The sequence below is a fragment of the Schistocerca nitens genome, chromosome 4, assembly GCF_023898315.1.
Source record: "Schistocerca nitens isolate TAMUIC-IGC-003100 chromosome 4, iqSchNite1.1, whole genome shotgun sequence".
Taxonomy (NCBI): Eukaryota; Metazoa; Arthropoda; class Insecta; order Orthoptera; family Acrididae; genus Schistocerca; species Schistocerca nitens.
Window position 1 is genome coordinate 851,133,564 of NC_064617.1, and position 9,051 is coordinate 851,142,614.

Below are 9,051 nucleotides of genomic sequence, written 5' to 3' on the forward strand. Positions count from 1 at the left end.
ACATTGTTTCTATTTTTATTCTTTTGCTATTCGGACTTAAGCTAGGTCCTATTCATCAGGACTTCTTATTTCACTTATCCCAGACATTAATAAACATGTATAAGGCAAAATAAAAGATTTCAGGTATAATTTGAGTGCCAGAAAAATGTGTTCAAACTTCCAGTGTGCCTCTTTGATGTGCTACTTTTTAGGTCCTTATATGCTTGCATTGCAAAACCAAATCCACTTTTCTAGATAGTTTAGAATATGCTATTTCTAATGACCATAGTTTAGAAGAGTTTGGAGAAAACATTTTTTTGAAAAATGTGACTAAAAATACCCATTTTTAGCACTTTTTGAAAAATCGTCAACTTTACCCTAGATTTGTGAAATAATGGAAAGCAATAGGAGAATGAAATTTTATATTCTAAGACCTTGTGTTGGTGAGTTATGGCGTGCAAGTTTCATGTACATCCCACGACTACTTTTGGAGATATAAAAAACTAAAGTTCGCATTTTTTTTTTTAAAAACAGCTATTTTTTCGCCCAACTTGGCTTCAAATTATCTATATGAAAATTGCTCAGAAATTGTTTTCTTAATAATTTACTTTAATGAGCTCTAGAAGTTGTATAAGATGGCCAAATTTTGTTTCTTTCATGCAAATACTTACAGAGATATCTCATCTCAAAGCTGCTGAAAATTCAAGGACGCACTATAGAAAGCTGTGCTATGGTCTTAAACAAGTGACTGTATCTCCGAAAGTATTGAATTTCTGAAACTGAAGCTTTACCAGTGTTCATTGAGAACATGTGTGAATGTTCATACAAAATTTCATCAAAATCCATGAGGGTCATGTGGGAGCCTCTAAACCACTAGGCATGGAATGACCCCAGTATGTATTACGTACGTTGTTTGGAAACAAACATGTTTCATTCACTTACAGTACTTGCTGTTAATAATAGGAATGTCCATTTTTCTGTTTGCCCTCAAGTTTGCATTCAGTACTGCTCGGTTCTATCTCCCTTTTGTTTTTTCAGCAGTGTTAGTTGTACATTGACAGTTACCTACAACAGTATGGACAGGTTTACTGATGAAGACTTGGCCAATACGCAAATTGTGTATATGGGTTGAACGAATGCAATGAAGAAACGGCACAGCAGTGTTATTCTGTGCTGTTCCAGCAGCCACTGCAACCATATCACAATACTGTTCATCTGAGGGTTGCTGCATTACTCTGTATTTTGGATTGTACACTGCATTAAAGGCATCTCACAAAAACAAAGATAACTGGGGTAACAAATCAAGTAAATCATCATCATATTATTAGTCTGGAAATGGAAACCACAAGTCCTTTACTAAAATATTTAGAAAATATCACTCAGAAATCTACAAAATTTTGTTGGAGAAGTTCAAGTTCACTTTTACACATTCATATCACCACCAAGTACAAATATGAACAAGAAAGTGTCTTATTACACCCAACTGATGATTTTATGTGATTCATTTTGCTGGATGAAACTTGTTCTTGGTTGTTTTTTACTTTGTACGTGCAATGTTTTACATAGTTTATACAGTGCTGATATGTGATGAGCAAATATGGTATCAAACAAATGATTTTCACTGTATAAATAGATGCCCTGCAGAGTGCAAATGATTCTGGAACAATCAATTCAACTTCATATCACTAACTTAATAGGAACATACGGATTTAATTGAACAGAATTACTTTTAGACAAGAACAATGTGAGTAGTCTCCTCATAAATGGGTTAGGAAGTATGGTCCAGAAGTGGCTGCATAGCACCTAACAAAACTACTAATCATCAGCAACAATTGATTTTGTAATCACAACAACTGATACAATACATGGAACCGTTAGTACTGTGAAGTATTCACACTTCGAAAATGTTTTTGTTTTCTCTACCCCCGAATTATTTTTGATACTTGGGTGTTTAACATACTTGAACCATGTACTGTGCAAGTGTGCCATAGAAAGATTTTAGTTCAAGATTTGAAAGGCAGTAACCAGAGAATATCTGCAAAAATGTGTCTTACTGCTCAAGCGACCAGTGCTTGGATCATAAACACACAGATCAGAAAAATAGTTATGCGTTTGGTGCTGCATATTAGTGTGTGTGTGTTGAAATAATAGTGCTTATGGTTATACAGAATTTGTCTATGTTTGTGTATAACAACTTGACTGTAAATTTATTTGCATTTGTTTTTGCTTATGTCTGTGTTGTGGCACACATTTGATGCGTAGTGCTTATCTGGGTAAAAACAGTGATTCTTAATTGTGAAAATATTGTCTACTTTGTGTTTCTTTTTGTGCGTTATCTGTAAAACTACATATTTATTTAAATCAGTATTACAAAGGCATTTCTATACTGTTGTAAAATATGATCCAAGAACAAATAAAACTCATACTACTAGCACTTGTAAGACATGTAGCGTAATCTCCATAATTGTAGCACACTACGGGAGAGCATTTTTATTTTTGCTGACAATGTAAGTAGTAACTTCTCTGACCAACAATGGAGGAATAAACATTTCGGAACTAGCACTGCGTACTAGCGTCAGTTTTATTCCGACTGCTCTCTTGGTCTTACACGGTTCCAGTTTAATATTTGAATTTCTCCATGTAGCGTATCTAGTATAATGTTTGCTGTAGGAAAGGTGCTTTGCTCTTAAACAATTCTTTCGCAGCACATAAATATCAAACTGCGTGAAGAAAACTGTTAATTTAAATTGGAAGTCTAATTGTATCACAGTGCCTCTGTTGTTAATCAGCTGATGAGTCCTCAACATCATCATGATAAATACTCCAGATCACCTTGGTACGGCACCCTCTGAAAGTGTTACACACTTCTACCAAGAAGTATAATTGGTACAATGTAGTTCCCAATGCTGACCAATTTCTTCTTCTAATACACAATAACTGCTTCTTTTTGACAAAAAAAGGTGTAACGCTGCTGAAATATCCTGTAATTCTGTGAGACATAATGCAGCACCTAGCATATTCACTTTCATACTCCTGAAAGAAAAGTAGCCCTACAATATTTTGAAGATAGCTGTGTGTAGTGACTGTACACAGATCGTCAGATGGTACCTGTAAGGAAAGTATAATCTCACATTAATTGAAGCATGTGTAATGGGCATACATATGTATTAGTGATCACAGACCCTGAACATTGTGTGCTGACCTTGCATTATTCCTTCATAGATGGCGATATTGTGCCATTTTGGATCCAGTTCTTATGGACACCGAGCTGCAGTTCCTCCTCCCATCGCTTCCTTGGTCTTCCACTTGAACAAGTGTCTGGCTTCCTGGCAGTGTGCCCTGCTAGGCTTATTCTCTGCACTCCTGATTCTATCTGCACCTCCTTATGTTCTCTTCGCATATTGGTCAGAAGATCTTTCTCTATGTGGCAAAGATGCAATGAATAAAAAAATTCAAAATACACTTTCACCATGAGAAACACACAGAGGGCAGTTAATTAAATCAGGTTGAGAACCAAATGTGACAAGCTTTTCTTCCTGATGGCCCAGAACAGTTTGCCATTATATCATTTAAGGAATCACACTTGTCCCTCTAGACTTAAAATAAGGCTTGGGAGTGTAATATATTGAAAGAAAAATAAAGTAGAAATGTATGAGAAAAAATTGAATGTAAGGTAGGTTTCAAAAACTGTAATGGTAAATTCGTATTAGGGCAATGGTAGATATTGTCAAGGAAAGACAAATATTGCTAATAGCAAAACATCCCTGACATTGTATTTTGGTACTATATAGCCTGTTACTGGAATAAACAACTGTCCTTGTATTATTTGAAATTATTTTCTTTATTGATCCTTATAAAAATTGGTGCCAAAGCCCAAAAGTAAATGAGGAAATTAGAGCACAAGGACACTAAAGAGTATCAGACGTTGATGAAGAACACTGAAAAACTTAAATCTCACAGTACCATGACACTGAACTTGCAAGTGGTAAGCTGTTGCAAAGCTCTGTTTGTAAGTTGCTTATGGAGAAAGTGACACTTTTTTGTTTATTTATTCACAACATGCTCCATTACAAATTTGCAATGTTATATGTATGATGTCTTGTCTGTGTGTGTGCGGAGTGGAGTGGAGTGTAATGTTATATGATGATGATGAGAGGGGAGAGAGGGTGAAACCCCATGCCGGCACATAGCACCAAGGTGGTGCCAAGCTTGACATCCCCGTCTGACAGATGGATTACCATCAACTCGTAGGCCCTCACGCCACGAGACACTGCAGGAGCTTTGGTATTTAAACTATCACATTAGCACATGAAACTTTATGCCATCACCTCTCCTCTATTTGCTCGTCAGATACTGACAGTGAATACTTCCTCTACCACCAGGATTCGAACTGGTTTACCCCAAGGTTGAGCGCCACCACACAAGCATTAGCAACCTCGGCCACGGGGGTGGGTGACAGTGCACAAGAATTAACGGCTTATACATTGCTGGCCATTAAACCTGCAACCTTGAGATGGGCAGAAAATGATGAAAGATTACTTATTTTGCATATGCAGTATAGTAGGAACAATACATTATTAAATTTATAGGTGATTTGGGGGTAAACAAAGTGTGAAATTTAGTACGCCAAGTTGCCACCTATGGCAGCAAAAATGGCAATAAACTGGCTATGAACTGAATTGAAATGAACTTGGCTGATACGTTTGGGTACGTCATTGCATGCTGTTACAGCTCAGTGCCTGATCTCATTGCTGTTTGTGGGTAGTGAGTCAGTCTCTCTACAACACATCACCAGATGTTTTTAATAGGTGGGAGATCTGGAGAAAGTTGACTGGCTAGAGCAATATTGAACACCTACTGTATAGGCCTGGACAGAACAAGGAACATATGATCCTGTGTTACATTTTTGAAAGATAATGTCGCCAAAGATAGAGCACAGCCATTGGCCGTTACACATCACAAATATAATGGCTGATGGCCAAATTACCGGCTATGTAAACCAGGGATGATTGTGTCCATGTATCCAATGGTACCCAGTAGCATCAAGTTTGGTGCTGGGCTTGTACAATGATATTGAATGCAATCTGGCAACATTAATTCACCTAGAAGCCTCCACAGACGGATACATATTTGATGATCTGTACATAGAATTGCGACTCATCTGAAAAAATGACATAGTGTCAATCCTGTATTCATTGTTGTCTTTGGGCACACTTTTCGGTGGGACCATGTCAAGAGAAGTATATTTGGTCTCCAAGCTGACAGCCTGTGGTGTTCCACTTGTCTTGCTGCAAACAAGAATTTTCTGACTCTTGTAAATGATGCAGCTGTAAGATTCTGCGTGGTCAAGCAAATAACATATCTGTCTTCTTGGACACTATTCACTCTGGCAGTTGAGATCCTGGATGACTATGGCCCAATTAATCTATCAGTTACATACTTGAATAACAGTCATGGGATCCCATTGTGGAACTATACATCAGTCTTGATAAGCCATGATCCTCCTGCTGTTGAATTCTGATGCGTGCTAGTAGATAGTGTATGTGCAAAGTCATTCCACAGAGGTGAGCTCTGCATGTCTTGCCTTGCTGGGCGTGTAAGGTTGGCAGTACATTCATGTCACTGTATAAACTAGGGGCCAGGGTTCACTGCTAGTGGCTACAGTTATGTTGGGAGATGGGAGTGAAAATTATTACAATTAAAGCAATGAAATTAATTATTTTAATGACAAATACTCTTGTCTCACCAATATCACAGTAGGTGCTGAAAATGTTTTCCTCTTTCTTAAGGCTTAGTTCAGCACATTACATTTATTTGTGAACACCTTTACCAGTGTTTAACATGCACTCGAATACAGCAGATAATCAATTATTGCTTTCTTTAGTTCATCTATTGTTTGGTTGGTTATGATGCACAGATCCGGTGAGCATGGGGGCCAGAGTTTTTTCATAATTACTCTGTCTCCAAAGATTTAATCTAAAAGTCATAGGGATTGGTGTGCCATAAGAACAGTAGTGTTGTCTTGTTGTAAAAATGAATGCTCTATCTCATTTTTATTCAACAGGATAATAAATGGATAAATTATCTGTGAACACTTTAACATTAGAAGTGACAGTAGTGCTGAAAGAAATTGGCCCTATAATTCAGACTCTCAATCTGTATATTGAGCAAGCAGTGAAAGAAACAAAAGAAAAATTTGGAGTAGGTATTAAAATCCATGGAGAAGAAATAAAAACTTTGAGGTTCGCCGATGACATTGTAATTCTGTCAGAGACAGCAAAGGACTTGGAAGAGCAGTTGAACAGAATGGATAGTGTCTTGAAAGGAGGGTATAAGATGAACATCAACAAAAGCAAAATGAGGATAATGGAATGTAGTCGAATTAAGTCAGGGGATGCTGAGGGAATTAGATTAGGAAATGAGACACTTAAAGTAGTAAAGGAGTTTTGCTATTTGGGGAGCAAAATAACTGATGACAGTCGAAGTAGAGACGATATAAAATGTAGACTGGCAATGGCAAGGAAAGCGTTTCTGAAGAAGTTAAATTTGTTGACATCGAGTATATATTTAAGTGTCAGGAAGTCGTTTCTGAAAGTATTTGTATGGAGCGTAGCCATGTAAGGAAGCGAAACATGGACGATAACTAGTTTGGACAAGAAGAGAATAGAAGCTTTCGAAATGTGGTGCTATAGAAGAATGCTGAAGATTAGATGGGTAGCTCATATAACTAATGAGGAGGTATTGAATAGGATTGGGGAGAAGAGAAGTCTGTGGCACAACTTGACTAGAAGAAGGGATCGATTGGTAGGACATGTTCTGAGGCATAAAGGGATCACCAATTTAGTATTGGTGGGAAGCATGGAGGGTAAAAATCGTAGAGGGAGACCAAGAGATGAATACACTAAACAGATTCAGAAGGATGTAGGTTGCAGTAGGTACTGGGAGATGAAGAAGCTTGCACAGGATAGAGTAGCATGGAGAGCTGCATCAAACCAGTCTCAGGACTGAAGACCACAACAACAACAATTCGCACTCATGTTATGGCAACCCACATTCCGATTTTCTCTGCATGCAATGATGTTTCCCTTAAGGCATATTGATTTTCTGATGACCAAATCTCTGAATTTTGGGCGTTGATGTAACCAGATAGGTGAAACCAAGCCTCAAGTGTAAAAGGCTCAATCTAAAACAGCAACTCCATGTAGGTTAACAAATCGCTGAAACCTTTCAAAATACCTGTATGCCATTCATTCTCCATTGTCCATACAATGTAATTTTTGTACAGCAGTAATTTTATATGGATACATCCCTAGTTCTATGGTTATGGTCTTATGTGCTGTCATAGAAGAGACTTAGCCTCTTGCAATAATCTCCTCACTGATTTTGTTGGACCCTGTGATGTCCAAAATGTCAAGCTTCCCCTCTGTTTAAATTGTGGGTCTACCAGTTTGTGGTGCATCATGAATTGAACCTATTGTCTGAAATCTGTGAATTAAACCATGTACAGTGTCACGATGTGGACACCTCAAAGCAGGAAAACGCAAATGTAAATTGTCGTCTCAAATGCTCTTTAAAGTTTCCTTCTGGACAGAAAACTTCGCCCATTAAAAATGCTCTCTCTGCAATAGTAAGCATTCTCGCTAAACTAAGCTTGCAGAAGAACTAGACAAAAGCTGCAATGCACACTCATCACTACTACGCCCACCCTACCACTGCAGGTCTATGGAACATGTGCAGCTGAGAGTTGAGTGTGTTGTCACCTTTATGCGGCCCACAAGGTGAGACATTCGAGGGTCTTGCCACTGCAGAGAGACTTTGCAGACCCACGGTATTTCTTCTCTTTTACATGACATATAATACGACTTTCTCGCAAATAACATTTATACACAATTTCTGAATGAGAAATTCACTACATAATCATTCGTTATATATAGATATGTTTGTAAATCACGTTACTCCTACTTATTTGTGTAGTTGCACAGAAATCTAAGAAGGCCAGTTTGGCTTGTTTTTGCATGCCACTGCAATGGAACTGATGGTCAGCTGTGTGATTTTGTAATGAACATAAGAGTTCTGTAATTGCTGAACAGTGCAACATATTTCCAATTAGTAATTTCAAACACAGTAAAACTCAATATTCTTGGGTCCAGAATGAATTGTCCTTTTGTGGTTTTAAACTTGTCAGCATAAGACACACAGAAATCAGATTTCTGAATTCTGAGTATTAACTGAGACAGGAAGGTAAATCCATCATCATCTTTCATTCTCATGGAAATGTATATAATGCAGAAATAAGCCATTGTTGGTAACTGTGGTATAGACACATGTCAACTATAGGATACATAGATACTGAAAACATACTGCCAAATAATAATTGCTTTGTATCTTATCAGCTTATCCTTTTTTTTAGTCAAGTTGTGTCCTGAAGTTCTATTCTCTCCAATTTGATTCAGTGCCCCTTCATTAGACAAGACAAATTTGTGACGAAGCAAGCTGGGATCTTCTTACTTCTTCTCTTGTTTTGCCACCTGCCTCCTTAAATTCATTTTATTTTCATTTTTCCCTAATTACCATTGACATACCTAAGTACAATCTGCATTTTCTTAAAAGAGAAAGGTTGGCCATCAGTCTTAAGGACTTAAAGACCAGGTCTAATTTTGTGCTTAGTTTTGTGTATGTCATCAATTTACTAATTTATTTTGACTATTCCTAGTTAATATCTTTTGTTACAGGGTGAAATCAGTAATTGTTTAGTGACTTAGATTTTATTGTTGACTAATAAACAAATATAAATTATGTACTAATTATAAACATTTTGGAGAAGTAGTACTAGGATTCTTAAAGTATTTATCTGTCTCCATTTGAAAACATCAGCAAAGCCAGCCATTAATTATTTCCAAAATAATTACCAGGTTTGTCAAAAGTCTTGTTTGTATAACTATATCTGTTAATTTCATAATTTAAAGAAATAATTTGGCCTAACCCTTGTAGTAGAAGAAACTGTTAAAAAGAAGGAATTTTTCTATATATTCAGTTAATTGAATGAATTATGTTTTAGTTGTAACTTCTATA